This window comes from Capra hircus, chromosome 14 (genome assembly GCF_001704415.2).
Source record: "Capra hircus breed San Clemente chromosome 14, ASM170441v1, whole genome shotgun sequence".
NCBI classification, from domain to species: Eukaryota; Metazoa; Chordata; class Mammalia; order Artiodactyla; family Bovidae; genus Capra; species Capra hircus.
Window position 1 is genome coordinate 24,901,074 of NC_030821.1, and position 24,613 is coordinate 24,925,686.

At 37.2% G+C, this 24,613-nt stretch overlaps 1 protein-coding gene across 1 annotated transcript in view; it reads right to left on the reverse strand.

Annotated features, from left to right (window-relative positions):
• The window catches only part of ANGPT1 (angiopoietin 1), a 305,768-nt gene that overhangs the window by 14,099 nt on the left and 267,056 nt on the right, over positions 1–24,613 (reverse strand). The gene's annotated exons all lie outside the window — the stretch shown is intronic.

Below are 24,613 nucleotides of genomic sequence, written 5' to 3' on the forward strand. Positions count from 1 at the left end.
AGGTCAAGAAGCACCAGTTAGAACTAGACATGGAACAACAGACTGGTACCAAATTGGTAAAGGAGTACGTCAAGGCTGTATATTGTCATCATGCTTATTTAACTTATATGCAGAGTACATTATGTGAAATGCCAGGCTGGATGAAACACAAGCTGAAATCAAGATTGCTGGGAGAAATATGAATAAACTCAGATATGCAGATAACACCACCCTTATGGCAGAAACAAAGAAGAACTAAAGAGACTCTTGATGAAAGTGAAAGAGCAGAGTGAAAAAGTTGGCTTAAAGTTCAATATTCAGAAAACTAAGATCATGGCATACGGTTCCATCACTTCATGGCATATAGATGGGGAAAAAATGGAAACAGTGACAGACTTTATTGTTCTGGGCTCCAAAATCAGATGGTGACTGCAGCCATGAAATTAAAAGACACTTACTCTTTGGAAGAAAAGCTATGAACAACCTAGACAGCATATTAAAAAGCAGAGACACTACTTTGCCAACAAAGGTCCATCTAGTCAAAGCTATGGCTTTTCTAGTAGTCATGTATGGATGTGAGAGTTGGATTATAAAGAAAGCTGAGTACTGAAGAATTGATGCTTTTGAACTGTGGTATTGAAGAAGACTCTTGAGAGTCCCTTGGATAGCAAGGATATCCAACCAGTCCATCCTAAAGGAAATCAGTCCTGAATATACATTGGAAGGACTGATGATAAAGCTGAAACTCCAGTACTTTGGCCACCTGATGCAAAGAACTGGCTCATTGGAAAAAACCCTGATGCTGGGAAAGATTGAAGGCAGGAGGAGAAGGGGTCGACAGAGGATGAAATGGTTGGATGGCATCACCAACTTGATGGACATGAGTTTGAGCAAGCTCCAGGAATTGGTGATGGACAGGGAAGCCTGGCTTGCTGCAGTCCATGGGGTCGCAAAGAGTCGGACATGACTGAGCAACTGAACTGAACTGAAAATTCTCTATAGCTTGTGTGCTTGATGTTTGTTTTACCATATATACTCAAACTTTTATTGTCCTGATAATGCAAGATCTACCAAAGGAAAATGGGTTTATTTTTATTGCTGTAAGTATTAATCTCTAAACAAAATACACAGAGTGTTGCTATAGCTTCTATCATTTTGTTAATATTGAATATTGATGATGTGCTAAAGGGTACTTACTCTGTGACAAGCACTTTGTTAAATGCTTTTCTGGTGTTATTTAATTTTTATAGTAAATCTGTGGTTCAGGTATCAACATCCCAATTTTTCATTCTAAGCTCAAAGAGGGTGATGGCAATTGTTGACAATAAAATCCAAGTTCTTATTAATCATTATGTATTCACTAAAGAAATATTTGTTGAGCACATACTATGTATCAATAATTGTTCTCAACATTTAAGATATATCAGCAAATAAAACAAATGGAATGTCACCATGCCCTGAGGGACCTACATTCTGGCAGTATACCTAAAATTAATTTCAAAACTCCAACTGTTTAACCTCAAATATGGCATTCTTCAAAACCCTGCTTTACTCTCTAGGAAGATTTCTCATATAAAATTTGACCTATATTATGGGCTCTCCAACAGTTTCCCATACATCAAATCATCTGGTTATCTGTGAAAAAGACCTACTCACTAGACTGAGGAATGTATGGTTTCAACTTGCATCTCAGAGTACTTTTGCACACTATCCAAGGAGAATATTTTGAAGAATATTTGTCTAGAATTCAAAAACTAGTGAACAAAACAACAGTAGTTGCCTAATGTAGTTCCCTCACATCTGCTCATTTCCTATGGACCTGACATGCTGCTTTCATATCCATCTGGATACTTTGAACAAATGCAAACTTGCTCAGGTCCTTCACTGGCTCCTCAGGACTCAAAATAGTTAAGGTTGTCAGTAGCCTCTGTTTGATATTCAAAGTCTTCTCTGATTGAGACCTTCCCCTGTCTCTAACTCTGCCTAATATCCCTGTGTTCTCATTCATCAAAGTCATCTAGCAATACTCCCTTCAAATCCATGTGTGTTACCGCTTTTGTGCCTGAGTCTCATTTATGAATCTTCTCTACCCACAGTACATATAATGGGTGATTAAATCTCTCTATGAATGAGATGCTACTAGGACTGAGACCAGCTCTGAACAAAATTTTACATTATTATTAAATAGATAATAAATATCAGTTAATATTTTGAAGACACATACGTAAATATATTTTCCATATAAATATGATGTGTTTGCACCTAAGGACATGTACTGTCCCATTATTATTTTGTAAGGGTCATATATTTTTAGCAAATAACAGTACTGTTGTATGACTGTGCCAAAATAGTTTACAAATACATTCTGCAGAGACTTTTCAGCAAGAGCAAAACATACAACTAAACCCTCCTCAAGTTTCAGTTGTTTCAATAATTAATAGAACTTGTAGCTAACAGAACATTGAAGGAAGCTTCTAATGCTGAATTATCACATAAAAGCTTACATTTTAAAACTCTGGAGATGTCGAGCTAAAAGTCACTCATCACACAAATTGTAGAATTTCCAACTGGGAATTTGCATTTTACATTGTAGGCAGCCCATGTGGAGGTGAGTTTCACCAGGGGAAAGCAAGGTGAGAGGTTACCAAGGGGAGTCCTAGGAACATGTTACCTGAGTGAATTCACCAGACCCTCAAGATACGGTCTGAAGTTTTAAAATGATCACTTTCTCAGCCTCTCAGAGGCAGACACACAACTTGAAAAACCGAGGGAGACTTATGTCCGGTCTCCATTTACAGTCAAAATAGGGCGCCCAGTCTCAGGTTCTCCTTGGAGGGAGTTTCACACAGAAAGCCAAATTATAATCAGAAAGTTGCTTTGTTGGTGAACACAGAATGGGAGTCTGGGGAGAAGGATGAATGACTTCAAAATTAAGTAGCTATGACTCTGCTGGCCTGAAATCTCCCTCTCCACTGGGAGTGGGTAAATTTAGCCCACAGGCGCTCTTGGATGAGTGATGCTAATTCCCACTCTGATTCTTGGATTCTCTATAATTTGTGATGACTTTCCTTCTTATTGGTTTAAGGTAAGTCAATACCATTTTCCCTGCAGTAGCTTTAAGCTGACTAATGGGGATAGACTTTCCAGGACATAATGATTTTCTACATTGTATTTTGTGGATAAGTGAGCAGAAATGTTAAGTTGATAGTAACTGAGTGACTGGATATACTGAACATAATTTATACTTTTATGTGTGACTGTACTAAGTTGCTAGAGTTCAGTTCAGTTCAGTTCAGTTGCTCAGTCGTGTTCAACTCTTTGCAGCCCCATGAACCACAGCACACCAGGCCTCCCTGTCCATCACCAACTCCCGGAGTTCACCCAAACCCATGTCCATTTAGTCAGTGATGCCATCCAACCATCTCATCCTCTGCCTTCCCCTTCTCCTCCTGCCCTGAATCTTTCCCAGCATCAGGGTCTTTTCCAGTGAGTCAGCTCTTCGCATCAGGTGGCCAAAGTATTGGAGTTTCAGCTTCAGCATCAGTCCTTCCAATGAATATTCAGGACTGAATATACCTTTAGGATGGACTGGTTGGACCTCCTTGCAGTCCAAGGGACTCTCAAGAGTCTGCTCCAACACCACAACTCAAAAGCATCAATTCTTCAGTGCTCAGCTTTCTTTATAGTTCAACTCTCACATCCATACATGACCACTGGAAAAACCATAGCCTTGATTAGACGGACCTTTGTAGGCAAAGTAATGCCTCTTGCTTTTTAATATTGCTTTTAAGTTGCTTCAGTAGTGTCCAGCTCTTTGTGACCACATGGACTGTAGAACACAAGGCTCCTCTCTCCATGAGATTCTCCAGGCAAGAATACGAGAGTGGGTTGCCATGCCCTCCTCCAGGGGATCTTCCAGACCAAGGGATCAAACTTGTGTCTCTTACGTCTCCTGCACGGGCAGGTGGGTTTTTTACTGCTAGCACCACTGGGAAGCCCTAATACTTTCATATGAGGGTTGTAATTTAAGCCTCATCATTTGCAAGGGTTTCTTTGTGTTACCAAGGCAATGGGAATGCACAATTAGAAATATGGGAAATAGAGAAAAGCAAAAAGAATTACTCTTGACATTATAGTTTATATACACTTAGTCTTTTCCTTGTTTTTTTCCTCTCCAAATAGAAAATATTATTTATATCTAATGAAGGAGACACAGGTTGCATCTCCAGGTTGGGAAGATTTCTCAGAGGAGGGCATGGCAACTCATTCAAGTATTCTTGTCTGGAGAATCCCATTCTCAGAGGTGCCTGGTGGGTTACAGTCCATAGAGTTGCAAAATGTTGGACAGGACTAAAGTGAATGAGCATGCATGCATACATGTAATACCTGATTATATTCTATAAACAATTCTGAACAATGGGATAAAGTTTCTGCCCACAGGCTCATCTCAACTGCACTCCAGAAGTAATCGCTTATGTTAGTTTTGTAGCCTTTAAAGTTTCTTCTCACATAAACACAAATGAAGATAAAATAATGTTTTTAACAACACATTTTTCATATATGATTTTATGACTGTATTTCCATACCACCACATATACTTCTTCAACATCATTTGAAGCTGTTCTATGAGTATATCATCAATTGTCACAAGTTTAAGAGTGTCTTTATATATCTGTAAACATATATGCAAGTATATATGTTAGGGTTAGAATAAATTGTAGAATAAATATCTACAATGTTGTTTTGTTATGACCTGTACCAGCACGCAGCTCATCAACAATGTTAGGATCTGTGGTTAAAAGGAGACATTTTTCTAGATCCACTTAATCAAGACTTGAAGGTCTTACAGTCCTGTTAGCTCCTCTTTGTATTACTGACAAAAATCTTACAACTATGTCAATGTCTTGAGCCCTGATCCTTCCCCTTCTCCTTAGAATCATTCTCCATGTGGCTCATGCGAAACATGCCTCTCATTGTAATTCCTCTGCTCTGATTAAAATCCCTCAGTTGTTTTCCCAACACATGAAAGGTACAGTCCAAGTTTCTTATTGTGGTTTATAAGGACTTTGAAGATCTAGCCCTCCTCTACTTTCTCCCACACCAACCCCACACCTCCCATCTCTTATTTCATGCACACATACATAATGCTCCAGGCTTACCAAACACTTAATCCCTCAAAGCATCATATCCTCATTTCTCTGTCCTCTCTTCCTGGAAGGCCTAGAATTTCTAGCTGCTGAACCCCTACTCATCTTTGAAGATTTATTTCAAGTATAATCTCAAAGAACACCAGATGGATACCTTTATGATGAAACTTAACTGTGCTATATTTCAGTTGCCTTTTCTTGTCTTCTCTCATAATAAATTGCAAGCTCCTTGAGGCATAAGATGTGTCTGATGTATCTTACACAACTGAATCACCAGAATCTAGAATAAACAGTGTCTGATACTGAAGGAAAGCTCAATATTTACTGAATAAAGAAATTATGAATATGAACTAACGATTTGTATAATTAACATTCAGTAGCCTAAAGGTAGCAAGTAAAATAAAATCCAAAAAAAAAAACATAGCTCTAATAACTAAAATATGCCTGGCCCATATTTTCAGAAAGACAGCTTTTGCATCTTATTTAGCCAGGTGCTCAAAATCCCACTTCCTTGTCAACCAACTGAATAATTTAAAAATACACACACACATACACTTCTCTTGATCTTTCCAATTCTGTTTTTGTTCTCATATTCTCAGAGACTCCAGGATATGAAAACATGTCTGATATATTACGCAGGTAGAATAAAGGAAGAGAGCTTATGTCTCAATTCTCATTAGTTCTTATGTGTTATTGAATGTCTCATTTGTATTGTGTGCAGAGCCAAACGATATCAGAGGACATTCAAAATATAAAAATGCTTATGGTAAAATCTTTAGCTAAAATTACCTCAAAAACAAAAAGCCAAATAAGGAGTAAAATATTTTCTTAAGGGCCTGCCCAGTCTAGGGATCTTAAAAACAAGAAGCAGAGGCACAGGGAAGTCCCAAGATAGTGCACTGTAAATATTGCGACATTCGTGGCTGCAATGATTTAAAAGTAGAAGTGAGGGGTTGGCAAAATAGGGGCAGATAGTCAAAAAGTAGGAACTTCCAGTTACAAAACACATCTTGGGGATGCAACGTATGGTATGGTGATTATAGCTAATAATACTGTATCATATACTAGCAAGTTCCTAGAAGAATATATCTTAAAAGTTTTAATCTCAAGAAAACAAAATTTAACTATGTATGGTGATGGGTGTTAACTAGCCTTATTGTGGTGATTATTTTGCAATATATACATATAGGCATATATTAAATCACTTTGCTTACACCTGCAACTAATATAATGTTATATGCCAATTATATCTCAGTAAAAAATAACAGAAGAGAGCAATATTTTTAGGAACAGTGGATTTTTGACCATACAAGTCTGAGCAGAACTTGTAATTTATATACAGGAGTATTCATCCCCTCTATGTTTATATTCTTAACATGTTGCAGGGGGCTCCTTATATGCTTCTAAGCAAGAGTTGTTCTCTTGCGCTGGGAAATAAAGATAGCATTTCTTAAATATAATTTTTTCAACACTCTCTTAAGATATTTACAAATGAGGACAAGTGTGCTTCTGCAGAGTCCCACAAGGATTCTGGGAGTAATGGCATAATCAAGGATAGGTCTCTTCACAGTTAAGGGGCTCATTCGTTCTTGGCAGCTATTTAGCTAGCACAGAATAGCAATTATTAACCCAAAGCTAACAATCATAGTTGGTTATTTGATAGGGCCAGACTAACTGCTGGCCATTCACTAATGCCAAGTATTTTTTCTAGTTAGATAAGAAAACTTATTCGAATTGAGCCTCAAACAGAATATTTATGTGGTTCTTTTTATTAGAGGTTCTGGTTAATTTCTAAAAGCTTTATGTATAATTAACTATCCATGACTTTCTCTTTTCTACTTACGGAATGCCACTTTACAAAAGAAAAGTCAATATACAGAAGGGCCAAAGTCAGCCTTGCATCTGACTCTGCTGAAAGGACTTAAAGTGTGAGTCACTGGAGAGAATGCTTCCCCCAAAATAACACTATGAGAATCTTGGATATTTATTTCTTGTGTTCAGCCAGTGTAGATGTGGCTTACATGAAGGATGATGTGTTAGGGGATAAAAAGCAAATGTTATTTCAGAGCAAAGAATTTGGCTTAGGAACTGAAGTATGAAGGATGCTAAAACAACAACAACCAACAAAAAATAACAATAGCACAAAACCCCCAAAGAACACCATTAGTTGCGACCAAAAAGGCAGCCACAAAATAAAATCATGGCGTTTATCCTTTTAAACCTATTTTCCCTAATTAAGGAAAAACAATATGAGTACCAATTGGTCAGTGACTGCAAAGAATGTCAGTATTTTTATTTTTTCAATTAGCATCTGAAGGGAAAATGAAACCTTCATACTGAAATTAGTCACGATTTTTTAGTCGTTCTTGTTGAAAATATACTTTTTCTTCCACTTACAGGTTTCAATAACTAGAAAGACTAGAGCATATTTCCTAATGAATGTGGGACAATAGTGCGTTCTATTATGGAGAAGTAGGTTTCAATATATACAGCTGTATCATAAAGTGATTCTATAATTTTCTTTTCTTTAAAATAAGCAGCCCAATACCATGCATCCAGTTTCTCACTAATTTTGTCTACTTAAGGGACTGTTATACCTCTCATGTTTTTACATCTTCACTGTACTGGGGGTGGGACGAGGGGAGGGTCTCTTTCATTATCCAAGGCAGTGGGAGTTGTATGTATGACAAATTGGAGTTTGGCCTCAGAGCCTTTAAACAGTAGACAGACTCTTAGATATCTGAACTTTAAGGTCTTACGTACTGACAAGCTGGGCAGATTTTTATTTTGGCTGAGTTCTCTCCCTGCCACCATATGGAACTAGTTTGTCTTTTCCATAATCACTTGAAGAAAATGCAAAATAACCCCCACGGTTCTCTTTCAGAGCCTGGTAGCAATGACTCAATTTGACAGAGTTTCCCAACACTGTTATGTCTTCTGGTCGCTGCTCCAGGGCTGTCTCTGCTTTAACCACCCTCCCTGCCCTGCCCCCACACTACTGAAAGGGCTGGGCACCAGCAAAGAGTGATACCAGAACTTGTCTTTTAGCACTGAGTTTAAATGATATAGGTAACGTCTTTTGCTGAAAGTAAAGACAATATTTCTCTTGTCAATCTACATAGAGAGAAACCAGTGTTTGCCTTAGTGTAGACTTCTAGCAAGATTAGGCATTTATTTGGTGTCATGACGAGGTCGTAGAGAGGTATACAATGATTAGTATTGTATGAAAGAAGGTAAGGGAAAAAAAAATCAAAAGATGCTAAAGTGTTCAAAAAGTTTAGTGGAAAAAATTAGCTTTGGAAGCTATGGATGACTTGGACTTTGCAGGAGGAATGAAGAGGATATTTTCAATAAAAGTGGTGTGAAATTCATAGCATAATTAAAGTGAAGTAATTTAAGATCAAAAAAGGTAAGATATAAAGGGGACTCATCAGTCCTTTGAATGTGTTGGAATGTCAAGTGAAAAGGCAGGCAAAGAACTTATTTAGATACTAAGCACTTAAGATAGATTTTTATTCCTTTTTTCATTTCTATTAGTATTTGAAGCTGAAAATTACTTGTTTTGTTTTCATAAAATGGTCTTTTTGTTAAGTATAGAGTTCTACAGTGGGAATTACTAAGGCTGGAAGTCTTGAGATAAAGACAAGAATATAAATTTTATCTTAGCACAAAGAAGACTTGAGCTCTATATTAGCCATTCCTAATATAGTAAACTTATCTCTAGTTAAACAATGTTTTCTATTTCTTTTCAAAATAGCATCATCAAGATAAACATTTTATTCTCTTTAAATAAAGAGATTGTGCAGGATTGTGAAAGCACATCTTGGGCTTATGAATGACCAGAACTTTACTGAACTGATTCTTTGCTCTCAAGTCTAAAATCAACCATCTTTCAAGACAAAGTATTATGCAGGAAGCCTTTTCTCTTCTTTCTCCTATAAATTGCTGTTGCACAGATAAGTTGCTTCTCCTGTGGCATATCTCATTTTGCCTGTTGTAGGATTTCTCTTTATATATGTGTCTTTTCTTCCTCATCAGACTGTTAAGCATTTGATGAGAGCTCTTCCTGTCTTAGTCATCTTTGTAAACTCCATATATGATTTACATGATAGGTATTAACAAATACTTATTGAGTCAATATGAATTAAGAATTCAAACTGTTAAGATTTACTTATCACAAGAGATTGTTTATATGTAGTAATATTTTAACTCCAATAATACAATTATGTTTTACAATTCAAATGCCGTGGGCTTTTTTTTTTATGATTTGAAATTTGTCCAATATTAATGATCTAATGGTCTGCTCAAATATTATTGGGACAATGTTTTAATAATGATGGAATTAGTTTGTGGCTGCCACCAGAAATCTGAAGAAACATCTCATGGAATAAACCATTAAAGCAAATACGAGAAATGAGAACATCAAGTCTGACCAAGGGATCTGTAGGTATACATAAGTTCCATTCCATTGCATAATTCCCTCTGGAACATAGATATTCATTTTAAAGATGTGTTTCAAAAGCTTCATCTTCTTTGTTAGAGGATAGAGGTCTTTCCAATGCTGAATCTTAGGACTGCAGTCTCTTGGAGCAGGCAGTATTAAATGTGCCATCTTCTGCTACACTATTTTTCCTATGCTAGAGACATATTCTGTTACTGTACTGTCCATAGGTGAATGGATTATGTACTTATTTGCAGCAGCCTGTAAATGTGAGAAGATAGGAAAATATGAAGTAAAGTTGGTGCACCTATGAAAAAGAGAGTGAAGATATGCCTATGATAGAGAGTTGTATGACAGTGATCTATATTCATAGTTATGAATGTGTAAGTAGAAGGAAAAATTCATATGAAGTTTCAAAAGAAAAGAGAATGTGGGTAGGAAGATTAAAAGATCTAATAACATATGGTTGGCAAATTAAAAATTAAGGACAAGATAGAGATGGAGAGATACTTAAGTATATAAAGATCAACAAGATATAGGTGGTTTGGTACAGAGTAAATATGAATGAAGAAAATAATTGACAATAAAGTCACTAACTAAAATTTTTCCTTCTTTCATCTCCCCACTGCCCACAAAAAGTAAACATATAAAACATGGGCTTCTGATGAGTAGGACTGCATTATGTACATTTGCATATGAGTGTCTATAGACCTCAAGAGATAACGGAACAGAGTTGGGAGCTAATCGTCTGGGTATGCACTGTAGCTCTTATCCTTTCTGATCCTCGGTTGCCTCATCTATAAAATGAATCTAATACTAGCAGATGTCCTTCTAAGACTGATGTGACAAATAAATGAAGTAATACATATAAAGGGGCTCCCCCAGGGGCAAAGTGGAAAAGAATCTGTCTGCCAAAGCAGGAGATGCCAGAGATGCAGGTTTGATCCCTGGCTTGGGAAGATTCCCTGGAGAAGGAAATGGCAACCCACTCTGGTATTCTTGCCTGCAAAATTCCATGGACAGAGGAGCCTGGAAGGCTATAGTCCATGGCATTGTGAAGAGTTGGATGCAACTGAGAAACAGCTCAATATATATAACTCAATAAATATAAAAGTCTTGAAAAGATTGTTGCATGTAGAGTACTTATCAATATTAACAAAAAAATAAACAAATAAAACTTTCCTAACCAATAACTATAAACAACAGACAAGCACAGTAAACATTAGCTAAACAAAAAAAGTCTAAATTAAACAAGCAAAATGTATCTGTCATTGGTACATATGCATAAGCATACTGAAAGTGACAAAAATGGTGAGATAGACAGGCAGCTAAATAAGACAAATATGTAGGCAATAAGCTGGAGAAATAAAAGATGAGAAAAGGCCAGTTTTCTCAAATTAATAGGCCCCATTTCCTTTGAAAGTTTTTCTCATTTTTATACAGAGCAAGCAGAATACTAAGCACAAAGAACAAGAAACCAGAGTCGCTTTGATGACCACCTAAGTTAAGGTCTACATTATTTTGAACCCAGAGGCCTGAATAATAATCCTTTAATTCAAAGGTCCGTCCAGTCAAGGCTATGGTTTTTCCAATAGTCATGTGTGGATGTGAGAGTAGGACTATAAAGAGCTAAGTAAGTGCCAAAGAATTGATGCTTTTGCACTGTGGTGTTAGAGAAGACTCTTGAGAGTCCCTTGGACTGCAAGGAGATCCAGCCAGTCCATCATAAAGGAGATCACTTCTGGGTGTTCACTGATGCTGGGAAAGATTGAGGCAGAAGGAGAAGGGGACAACAAAGGATGAGATGGTTGGATGGTATTACTGACTCAATGGACATGAGTTTTGGTGAACTCTGGGAGTTGATGATGGACAGGGAGGCCTGGCGTGCTCTCGTTCATGGGGTTGCAAAGAGTCGGACATGACTGAGCAACTGAACTGAACTGAATTCAAACATTTATTCTTTAATAAATTAAAATTATAATCTTTTGAGAATCCTATGTTTTTCTTGGCTGAATCCAGTATATACATTTTTTCCTTTCTTTACTTATAATTGATACTTGGAAAAATCCCTGAAAATATCACCCGTTCCAACCTATATTTTAATTCTCATTTCTACTTTCTGAAATCTTCCTTCATGACACTGTCTTTTTAAGTTGGCATTATCTGTTCGCAAATGGAACTATATCATTGGTAAATCACCAGAATTTGTGTAGTGTATTAGTTCGGTTCAGCTCAGTCGCTCAGTTGTGTCCGACTATTTGCAACCTCATGGTGTATTCTAATGGCATTAGTGTATTACTCTAACCATCATTTAAGAAGGAGTATCTTATTTGCTTCTTAAGCCTCAGATGTTCTGATGCAGATATGTAATTTGATACATATCTTTAACATGATCAGTGGAAGATGTGCAAGTGTGAAAAATGCCTGAGATAGCAAGGGTCATGGAAATCTGTGGTGTGATTAAGAAAGGAACATTTCCAAAATTACAGGAAATTTCAGCCCCAAATAATCAGAACTTCAGAGAAGCCAGTTTCATTTATTCCCTAATTCTATTATGATTGCTTAATATAGTATTAATTTTCATTATACATATTTAAACTGTACACTCATTTTTCATCTAAGTTTTGACAACATAGATTTTTAATGTCCCTTTCTTGACTTCAGTTCCGTTCAGTCATGTCCGACTCTTTGTGACCCCATGGACTGCAGCACGCAGGGCTTCCCTGTCCATCATCAAATCCAAAGCTTGCTCAAACTCATGTCTGTTGAGTTGGTGATGCCATCCAACCATCTCATCCTCTGTCGTCCCCTTCTCCTCCTGTCTTCTAACTTTCCAATGAGGTCATTTCCAATGAGTCAATTCTTTGCATCAGGTGGGCAAAGTATTGGAGCTTCAGCTTCAGTATCAGTCCTTCCACTGAACATCCAGGACTGATCTCCTTTAGGATGGACTGGTTGGACCTCCTTGCAGTCCAAGGGACTCTCAAGAGTCTTCCCAATACCACAGTTCAAAAGCATCAATTCTTTGGCGCTCAGCTTTCTTTATGGTCCAACTCTCATAACCATACATGGCTACTAGAAAAATCATAGCTTTGACTAGATGCGCCTTTGTTAGCAAAGTAATGTCTCTGCTTTTTAATATGCTGTCTAGGTTGGTCATAACTTTTCTTCCAAGGAGCAAGCATCTTTTAGTTTCATGGCTGCAGTTGCCATCTGCAGTGACTTTGGAGCCCAAGAAGATAAAGTCTGTCACTGTTTCCCCATCTATTTGCCATGAAGTGATGGAACTGGATGCCATGATCTTAGTTTTCTGAATGTTGAGTTTTAAGCCAACTTTTTGACTCTGTTCTTTCACTTTCATCAAGAGGCTCTTTAGTTCCTCTTCACTTTCTCCCATTAAGGTGGTGTCATCTGCATATCTGAGGTTATTGATATTTCTCCTGGCAATCTTGAATCCAACTTGTGCTTCATCTAGCCCCACATCTCTCATGATGTACTCTGCATGTAAGTTAAATAAGCAGGGTGACAATATACAGCCTTGTCATACTCCTTTCCCAATATGGAACCAGTCCATTGTTCCATGTTTAGTTCTAACTGGTGCTTCTTGACCTGCATACGGATTTCTCAGGAAGCAGGTAAGGTGGTCTGGCATTCCCATCATTTTAAGAATTTTCCACAGTTTGTTATGATCCACAAGATCAAAGGCTTTAGCATAGTCAGTGAAGCAGAATTAGATGTTCTTCTGGAATTCTCATGCTTTTTCTATAATGCAACGGATATTGGCAATTTGATGTCTGGTTCCTCTGCCTTTTCTAAATCCAGCTTGAACATCTGGAAGTTCTTGGTTCATGTATTGTTGAAGCCTCGCTTGGAGAATTCTTGACTTATGTTAAATGTCAATATAATGTAGAACTTTGATAAAGATGAGTTGATCAGTTTTTCTCAGTTAGATGATTGCATTTGTTGGAAATTTATGATAAATTCTTTCTCCATTAAAAACAAAATGGTAAACTCGCACTCTGTTATCTCTGAGTGCTTTTGCACAGTGCTGACAGAGTACACTCTATTCTGTACATGTACAAAAATGTATCTTCCTGAAAGCTGTAACAATGAAATCCCATTTCTCAAAGTTCAGAAATATATACTATAGCGATTTTCTGTTTTTAGTTCTAAAGAAAAATAATGTTCTTCTAGTATTCCTCCCTTTTTTAAGGATACATTTAAAAAAATGAGTGCCAAGTGAATTACACAGCACTGAGACCCCTGTAAAGAACATAAACAGTCCCTTAAACTTATTTCAATTTGGCATCACGTGTGGCTGACAGAGTTCTGAGTGAGTGGCTCACTGACCAGACCTCTTCTGGTGCCTAGCAGACCAGGCCAACAGCCATCTCCGAGAGTTTATGGGTTTGCTTTTTAACAAAAATTAAGCCAGGACCTTGTAAAACTTATGATTGAAACTGGTCATTTTTCTTTTTTTTTAGTATAAACAAGTTCAAGGGAGGTAGTTTTGTTCTCATTTTTATTTCTGTCTAAAGAGCAGCAAGAAGCTTTCTTTCCAGCATTCCCTAGGGGAATACAGAGGAGAAGGAAAGGGTGAGTAGAATGCTGAAAACCATTGAGAGACACTGTTTGAGGATTTTTGCAAAGAGAAAATATGTTCTCTTGTACTTGGACAATGTGTTGTTATAAGTTCTGCAAATAAGGCTTCAGATTGTTCTCTCGACCAAAATCATCAGTATACTTCTCTCCACAATTAATGTAATATAGAGTCCATTTCTTTATCATGTAATATGGCCTTCGTTTTCTGTAGCGCAGCAAACCTCAACATATAAGATACTTGCTTTTGTCTAACTAAAGCAGGCTCTCTCCCACCTCTGGGTCTTTGCCCACATTGCTCCTTCTGGCTACAATCACAAGACTTTCCTCCTTCTGCCACCATCCTCCATGCAAGCTTTGTGGACACTTATTCTTCACAAATAACCAAAAATTTCCTCTAGGAAGCTTTTCCTGGTCCCCTTTGATCTCCTCCAATGAACCCCATCCATTCTCAACCTCAGCCAAGTTGACCTCTTTTCTTTATTGCCCAGGTTAGCTTAATTCCAAGGGTTCTTACTATGAAGCTGAATCACACATAAATGCAAGCAAAATCTGTGCTTGTTCATTTATTCTGGGAAGAAGATGCATAGCTCCAGCAAACCTTTTAAAAGATCTATAATTCCTTGATCAAAAGCCAAAACAGTACAAAACAAATAAATCAAATGGGCATGTTAAAATATACTGTAGCTGAAACTTTTAAGTCAACTAACCCATATTTTCTTCCATCTCTTCATTTATTAGTTCCACAAGACCAGCAGGGATGATGTTTCCTTTCAGTGTCATCAAAGTATTGATTCTGCCAGCATCATCTGGGTATACTTGGTAGGCTTGAGATACGTAGGTTCTATCCCAGGATCAGAATCTCTGGATGTGAGATTCAGAAATCTACACTTTGGATAAACACCTTAGTTGACTATAAGCATACTCAAATTTTGCAAATAACTGAGCAGTACCAGTACCAAGGAAATAATAGCAACATGGTAAATGTTTGATGGGTGACCAGCTGACTGAATAAATGAATGAATGCAGATTCTGATTTCAAAAGAATTGTAACAGCTATTAAGAGAGTAATTTTAGTGAAGTTACGTAAATTAAAGCAAAACTGTATTCACGTAAGAGAAAAAACAAAATAATTATGAATATTGGACCATTAAGTATATTATAATTATTATTTAATATCATTTACTTCATGCCAAATATTTTAAACAATTGGTGTCACAACATGGTTGTAAATATTTGCAGAATTTTTAAATATACCTAGTATTCTTTCTTAGGAGAAGAATGACATTTGAATATGATATGGTCATGTTGGCATCACAACATTGACAATATGATATGGTCACGTTGGTGTCACAACATTGTTGTAAATACTTGCAGAATTTTTAAATATACCTAATATTCTTTCTTAGGAGAAGAATTACATTTGAATATGATATGCTTCTTTAATGTCTTCTAACCTAGAGCATATTTGAAAATATTGACTTAATATCTCTAATTGTCAGCATACGCTCTAGGTTAGAAGACATTAAAGAAGCATATCATATTCAAATGTAATTCTTCTCCTAAGAAAGAATACTAGGTATATTTAAAAATCAGATTATAAATAAGTACAAACTACTCATTTGCTCTTTAACACATCCATTATTTTTAAGGCACAGTTAATTAACATAATTATTTTACAACAATGTTGTGACACCAATTGTTTAAAATTCTCTCTAGAATTGATCATAAACACATGTGAGGAGAATGAAGTGTTTTTCATTTGCAGTCTAAAAATGAATAAGACTAAAATTATTCTTTCTCCAGGTATTTAGTTGAGTTTCTGGGGCAAGTAATAAAACAGCACTTTTGATTCTTTGGGGCTTCCCTGGTGGCTCAGAGGGTAAAGTGTCTGCCCACAATTTGTGAAACCTCGGTTTGATCCCTGGGTCAGGAAGATCCCCTGGAGAAGGAAATGGCACCCCACTCAAGTATTCTTGCCTGGAGAATCCCATGGATGGAGGAGCCTGGTAGGCTACAGTCCATGGGGTTGCAAAGAGTCAGACACGACTGAGCGACTCCATTTTCTTTTTCTTTCTTTTGATTCTTTCAATAAAGAATGAGCAGAACAGTTTAAGCACTTGTATGTTAGTATCAAAAGAGACATATCTAAGCATTCTGCAAATATTTGGCATGAAGTAAATGCTCAAGTAAAGGGCTTTCCTGCTGGCTCAGATGGTAAAGAATCTGCAGGGGACCTGGGTTGCTAATGTCCTCTGGAGAAGGGAATGGTTGCCCACTATAGTATTCTTGCCTGGAGAATTCCATGGACAGAGGAGCCTGGTGGGCTATAGTCCATGGGGTCGCATAGAGTCAGACACAACAGAGCCACTGACACTTTTACTTTGGGCGTTCCCTGTGGCTCAGTGGTAAAAGAATTTGCCTGCAATAAAGGAGACACAGCACAAGCCGTGAGTTCAATCCCTGGGCTGGGAAGATCCCCTGGAGAAGGGAATGGCTAAGCACTCCACTAACACTCCAGTATTCTTGCCTGGAAAATCCCATGGACAGAGGAGCCTGGGGAGCTCATTCTATAGCGTTGCATAGTTGGACACGACTTGAAAACTAAACACACACAAATGTTCAATTAATATAGAGAAGGCAATGGCAACCCACTCCAGTACTCTTGCCTGGAAAATCCCCTGGTAGGCTGAAGTCCATGGGGTCACTAAGAGTCTGACACAACTGAGTGACTTCACTTTCACTTTTCACTTTCATGCATTGGAGAAGGAAATGGCAACCCACTCCAGTGTTCTTGCCTGGAGAATCCCAGGGACGGGGGAGCCTGGTGGGCTGTTGTCTATGGGATTGCACAGGGTTGGACACGACTGAAGCGACTTAGCAGCAGCAGCAGCAGAGTTAATTGTTATGATTATACTATCAGCACAGAATTTATAGTTGAGCATTTAATGTTCATATATAATTGTTAGTTGCTAAGTTGTGTTTGACTCTTTTGAGATTCCATGGACTGTATACCCCCAGGCTTCTCTGTCCATGGGAATTCAAAAAAAAAGGATAGTGGAGTTAAGTTGCTATTTCCTTCTCCAGGGGATCTTCCCACTAGGGATCAAACCCACGTCTCCTGCACTGGCAGGTGGACTATTTACCACTGAACCATCAGGGAAGCTTCATGGGTAACTACTTACTGTTGAAATGAGTAAAGGTTCTCAAAAATAAATAAATCATCTACAGAGAAAAAGCACTGTATTAGTTACAGGGTAGTCAATATTTTACACTGTCATTTTCATCAGTTAAAAGCTTTTCACTAAAAAATATAACTAAATCTCATACTTTCTGATAAGTTCACAGTTATTTACCTGTGATTTCTAAAAAACAAACAAACAAAAAACCAGTTTACTCACCTAGTGGCAGCTATCAAAATTGTAGGCAGAGTACTTAGTCTTTGAAACCCACAAACTACTTATTTATGAGAGCAATAAAGCATCCTTTTCCAGAATTAATCAGCCGAGGGAATAAGATATGCCTTACATTTATTTTACTAACATTTTATTTCATTTGCTTGGCATCATGCAAAATAGAAATTCTTCCATAACTTTTGGAGGTTAAAAAAAATAAACAGAAAAGTCTGCAGTTGAATAGATCAAAGAAATGAATCTCATCCAAGTAACAATCCAAGAAATTAAAAAATAATACTTTATTAAAAACCTTGCATGGAAACTGTCCTATGTTGCCATTCTTTACCATAAACCTCTGGATATTGACTTGGTCTCTGAATTTCTAGCATCTGGATCAATAATGGCCATATAGTAATCAGCTGTGTTTGCTGAATTCACAAAAGATATCTTTGTTGATATGTCTTTCATATACTTATTAGAAAGTGCTTCCTTTCCAGACATATGCCATGCATTGTAGAGAGGTCCCTGCCCTCCTAGAAATGGCAGTCTAATAAGAGGGCATAGTCCATTACGACCCACTGTGATAAGATGTCTGATAAAGGCATGCAGAGAGCACAGGAAGAGCACACAGAAGGGCTCATTGCCCAGCCTGAAAAACAGAGCTCTACAGGCTGAGCTAAGACAGTCAAGTCAGGAAAGAGGTTAAGCTCTTGAAGGACAAACGTTAAGTTGTGTGTATTTGCCTCACCCACCATGTTTTGCACACTTCTGTTGCTCATATTTATTGAACAGGGTAATAAAAACATTGAGTGAAAAAAAAAATTGAATGAATGTGAGAAAAGATCATGAAGACAGGCTGTGCTTGGGGGCTAAGTCCTAAGTCTCTGACATAGTACTAGTTGTCTGGCTCTCCTCTTTGCTCTTAGCATCGTACTCCATCATTACCTTTTTATACTCCATAAAATACAATACCTTACTACTTGCAGTTCACCTAATGAGACATACTGGGTCTCACTTACAAGCTGTCACACATGCTATTCACTCTTCTACCTCCAATTTGACTCATTTCTCCAGCTAAATCTAATTCTAATTTAATGTCAACTTAGGTCACCTCTTGGAGGCCTCCCCAGTCCCCTAAAATTGGTTAGGTCCCCCTATTAATGCCATATTTCTCTTTATCCCTGAACTCACTATGTTCATGGCACTGTAATTGCCTGTTTGTCTGTCTGCTATCTACCCCTAGCTCCAAGGCATATGAGTATAGACATGTGTGAACACACACATACATGACTGTACTGAAATATCTCTGGAAATATTACCCTAGGACAGCACATAATAGAAAATAACAAATATTTTCTTCATTGAGGATAGAACCTTCATCATTTCAGTGGTGGCCAATATTTAGGAGGACCCCCGGCAGTGGGATCATAGGACATTTCTACAGATTACTTCCTGGAGGCAGCGTTAGCTGGTTCTAACAATCTTTGCCAATCTACACATTTCCAGGACAGTAGTTCTCTGAGCCCCAGCATTACTCACTCTGGAGCAGGAATCCTGGGAATTCTTAGACCTAGCAGCGTCAAGGTGTTTCTCATCTTGGAAAAATCTAAGACTCTGCAGACTGACATTAATCTGCATTAAAGTCAAGAGATTTCTTGACCCTGATAATACCTGAAGAAGACACAGAGTGACTTTGTAAGATCATGTCTTTTTCTTCTTGAAATACTTCATCTCAGTTTAAGGATTATAAAATACAAATTGTGTTAAATAAAACAATTCCTGCTCTGTTTTAGAAAGCATAACCACAACAAACATCATAGTCTAAATAAAAGTAATACAACTCCCAAGTTGGAGAAATTATTTGAAAATACAAATAAAACTACTTAAAGCCTTAGGTTTGATATCTAGGTTAAAAATTTAAGAGGCTAGAATCTGCCAAGAGATTTCCTATGTGTTTATTTTCTACCTTGATCAATCCAGAACTGCTGTAAGAATTAAATTTCCCCTTAGTATTTCAACACATATGCTACTGTTCTATCTAGGACCATGCAGCCCAGAGGATCAGAAAAATTAAAAACATTTCACTAAGAATTGAAAAAACGTTTGAAATACCTATAAAAATTGCAGGACTTAAATTTACTTGGGAGATTCAAGAGAATTCTTTTCAATCTGCACTAATTTGTTTTGTCCATAAAATAAATACATGGTTTGGGAAGACTTTAATGACTGAAAAAAGGGATTTTGGAATTGGAAAGACTTCATCCTTTTTATCCCTCCTTTTTACTCCTTTTGCTCTTCAGTTACTGAGTACCTGAAAATTGGGAAAGTAAGGTAACTTGTCCAAGGTCACCGAGAAAAGTAACTAGAGATCCAAGTCTAGAGTTCATGTCTTTTGATTACCAATGCAATATTTTACTCAATACATAAAACTGCTTCCCAATAAAGATATTTACCAAAATAAACTTTGTGCCAAAAGATGTTTAATGGCCAAATTATTTTTCAGCTGCTTTTTTGGGTAATTTTGTTTAAACATCTTATTTATCTCTTCCATCTGGATTGATCAAGGTAGAAAATAAGCACATAGGAATCTCTTTCAGAGCAAGGCTTTACCATAGCCACAGACAGTTCTACCCTGAAAGCATCATTCATCCCCAACAAATAACAGGGGACCGATAAAATGAGAAGAATATCCCCAAACTGTAAATATAAAGTATATTTATAAATATAATGGCAAGATTACAATTATAATCTAAAATATAAATTAAATAGTTAAACATTATCATTCAGATTTCATGAATACAAACTTTCTATTGGCTTAAAGAAGAGCTATCTTTAAGCCTGTCATTATACTATCTGTAATTGAGAATTCATTAATTGAGTTAATATAAAAAGATCAAAGGAATAAACTTCAGAGAACTAAACCAAGAATGGAAAAAATTAACATGCAAAGTTACTTGATAAAATCATATGCAAAATTTATCTCCAGTTGGTAAATCGTTATTTTTCCAGAGTATACTAATACAGTACAGTGTACTACAAATGTCTGAGGCACTAGAAGGGGAAAATCAAAGGGATTTTATTTTATTTTATAAATATAAATATTTATATTTTATATTTTATATTTAATATAAAGTAATATTTTATTACTTTAGTAATAAAGTCCCCACGACCACTTCAATCAACACAAATCAGCTTTATGTGACATACCTTCTAAGAATTTTCTTTATAACTACATATTCTGTTGCCAAGAAATCTCACAAAACTTAAAGTTATTATTATTATTATTTTTTTTTTTATTTTTTTTTTTTTAAAAACTTAAAGTTATTAAATTCAGCCCAACCAGTAATGGGACAAAATGACCATTTGTGTCTTTGAATATGATAAAATGGGAAGTACATAGTATCATTTATCTAGCATTCTTGTCTAAAAAATGTAATTTTAATCTCATCAGAAAGAAATAATCAGATAAATTAATAAAGAGACATTTCTGAGGAAAACTGACCACGGTTTTTTTTTTTTTAAATACTAATGATGAGTGTGTGATAGACTGCTCTCAGTAAAAGATGATTAAAGAGACCTCAGATACTTTGAGGGAATCTGAACTAGGTCCTGTATCCAAAGAAGTAAATAGATAACTACCAATCAGTAAAAGACATTTTGGGGACAGTGGTGGTGGAGAGTTGAATTTTAATAGAGGAATATACTAAATTTTTTACTGAATAAATAATAAACATCTTGAGTATGATAAAAATTGAATTAAACAATAAAACATCTTTCATAGTTGTATCACACTTAATCTTGCCCAATACAAAAATATGTTTACAAACTCTTTCTAATTGGATTCATATAACAAAATGGTGAGAACTACAGAAGAGAGGACATTATCCCCACCTAAAGATGAAAAAACTGAGGGATAAATATATTATGTGATTTGCCCAAGTTTAGGCTAGATTATGCTACTGTCAACTTGGTTAATCTGAGAACTATGTTTCTTAGAATCTCCTTTGTACTGTTCCAGGTTAGAGTTGGCCCAGAGAGGACTTTGCATGAGACTTGGTGGAAGTAAAGCATGGTCTAGTTCTCAGATTAGCAGGAAGTATAAAGTGTGGTCTGGCTCTCAGATTACCATTAGACATGGTAATGCTCAGGGTCAGAGGTGACCAGCACCTCTCAGCTTGTCCTCTTTCTACTCTGAATCTGGCTTGCTTCCCCCCATGCTAAGTATGTGTCCAGACTCACCGCGAGATGCTTGACTGCACAGCCCCAGGTGACATCATTACAGCTTTCTGAGATCTCTTCTGCTGTGGTCCACTTTGGATGTACCTGATTTTTCAAATTTCCCTGCTGGCTCCAGTTTCTCCACCACCACACTGGGGTTCAAGTATATGTGTTACTGACCCTTCCTCTGATTATTCACCTTCATCTTCCAGAACATCACTTCCCAAACTCATTTTATATTTGTGTAAGGTGCAATATGTATAAATAAATCCCTATTTCCATAATATTCATCAAGCTTTTGTTTCCCTGACTGAACTCTGACTGATGGAACCAAGTTGGCTTTATGGATAGTGAAGCCAGATTTCACTATTTAAGTTTCCACATCTTCTGATTCCGGGCTTCCCTTGTGGCTCAGCTGGTAAAGAATATGCCTTCAATACAGGAGACCTGGGTTTGATCCCTGGGTTGGGAAGATCCCCTGGAGAAGGGAAAGGCTACCCACTCCAGTATTCTGGCCTGGAGAATTCCATGGACTGTATAGTCCATGGGGTCATAAAGAGCTGGACACAAGTCCAGAGCTCTTTCTGGTAGATCATAGTATATCCCTAAACCCACAATGAAATTTTCTTTTCAGCATTCGATGTGGTGGTGGCTAGGTATTTTTTTTAACTCCAAATATTTGTTACTATTGTTCAGTCTCTCAGGCGTGTCTGACTGTTTGTGATCCCATGGACTGCAGCACGCCAGGTTTTCTTGTCCTTCACTTCCTCCCGGAGCTTGCTCAAACTCATGTCCGTTGAGTCGGTGATGCCACCTAACCATCTTGTCCTCTGTCGTCCTCCCCTTCTCCTCCTAGCCTTCAATCTTTTCCAGTATCAGGGTCTTTTTCAATGAGTCGGCTCTTTGCATCAGGTGGCCAAAGTATTGGAGCTTCAGCCTCAGCATGTGTTCCTCCACTGACTATTCATACCAGCAAAAATCAGCAAAGTTTTATTTTTTTAAGGTTTTCTTTTTTTTCTTTATTTTACTTTATTATTATTATTATTTTTACTTTACAATACTGTATTGGTTTTGCCATACATTGACATGAATCTGCCACGGGTGTACATTGAGTTCCCAATCCTGAACCCCCCTCCCACCACCCTCCCCACATCATCTCTCTGGGTCATCCCAGTGCACCAGCCCCAAGCATCCTGTATCCTGTTATCGAACCTAGACTGGCAATTCATTTCTTACATGATAGTATACATGTTTCAATGCCATTCTCCCAAATCATCCCACCCCTCTCCCTCTCCCACAGAATCCAAAAGTCTGTTCTATACATCTGTGTCTCTTTTGCTGTCTCGCATACAGGGTTATCATTACCATCTTTCTAAATTCCATATATATGTGTTAGTATACTGTATTGGTATTTTTCATTCTGGCTTACTTCACTCTGTATAATCGGCTCCAGTTTCATCCACCTCATTAGAACTGACAAAGTTTTAATAAGAATAAAAAGGTTACTGTAAGCCCTAAGCTGATAAAAAATCTTACTGAAGTTTTTTTTTAGTGAGATCAAAATGTAATCATTTATCAAAGAATTAAAGGGGAGAAAAGTAAAAAAGAAATGTATACATTAAGGTGATTTTATTCTAGTTAGTAAGTTCTGAGCTGCAAGGAGCTTTATAAATAAATTATAGGATGGAAAATTGAGCAATGAAATAATGTGTCCACAATAATCAGATTATTGAAGACAGAAATGGGGTTAGAAGAAACATATTTTATCTCTTAGAATATAATTTGAGTGTATTTAATTCAAGAAATTAACTGATGCATTTCCCTTTATTAAGGCTTGGCCATATGGTGGGTGGTTATAAGATCAAAGCTCAAATTGTGACTTTTATTAGTACCTGTGACCTTGTGTGAAGTATTGTACTTCAATTTTCTTATATAAAACAAGGTATCTGGTGCATAGTGTATATTCAGCAAATAACAAATATTAATTGTTGGTAATAATTTAGCCGGCTTAGGTATACATCTTCAATATTGAAAAAAATGGTTTCTATAGGCTAGAAACTTAGAAATTAGTGGGAAAGATCATAGACATTGTTATGTGGTTATCTTACCATGTGTATGATCTTTCCCACTAATTTCTAAGTTTCTAGCCTATAGAAACCATTTTTTAAAAATGTGGATTATTTGTTATTTAGTCGCTAATTTGTGTCCAACTCTTTTGGGATGCCATGAGCTGAAGCCCTCCAGGCTCCTCTGTTCATGGAATTTTCCAGGCAAGAATACTAGAGTGGGTAGCCATTTCCTTCTCCAGGGATCTTCCAAACCCAAGGATCGAACCCACATCTCCTGCATTGGCAGGTTGGCAGTCAGATTTGTGGATATTTACAGGTTGTTATGAATCTTTGTTTGGGACCACAAAGCATCCAAACTGACCTGAGACTGAGGGTGACGTCGCACTTCTCTGGGAAATCAGTGTAGGGAGGTTTATAGAAATGATTTTAGGACTGATTCCTGTGGCAGACTGAAGGAAGCAGTACTAAGCAGAAGGAGAAGTTGGGCTCACATGCAGTCACAGTGACCGTATCAGCTAATTCCAAGTGAAAGCCCTGGACAGTCTCTCAGAACTGTCCTGAATTAGGGCAAGTAGTCTTGAATATATTCCTGTACTGACTCACTGGATGCTATCTGTCTGTAGGAAGGAGCAGTGACCTTGAATGATATGGCTTTCTTCAGCCACACACAGGCCTACTCAGGGGACCATGGCTACAAGCTGTTAGGGTGCACCATTCCCAGCAGGTGGGAGACGGAGTGCTTCCGAGGGGAGCCACGGGTGAGCA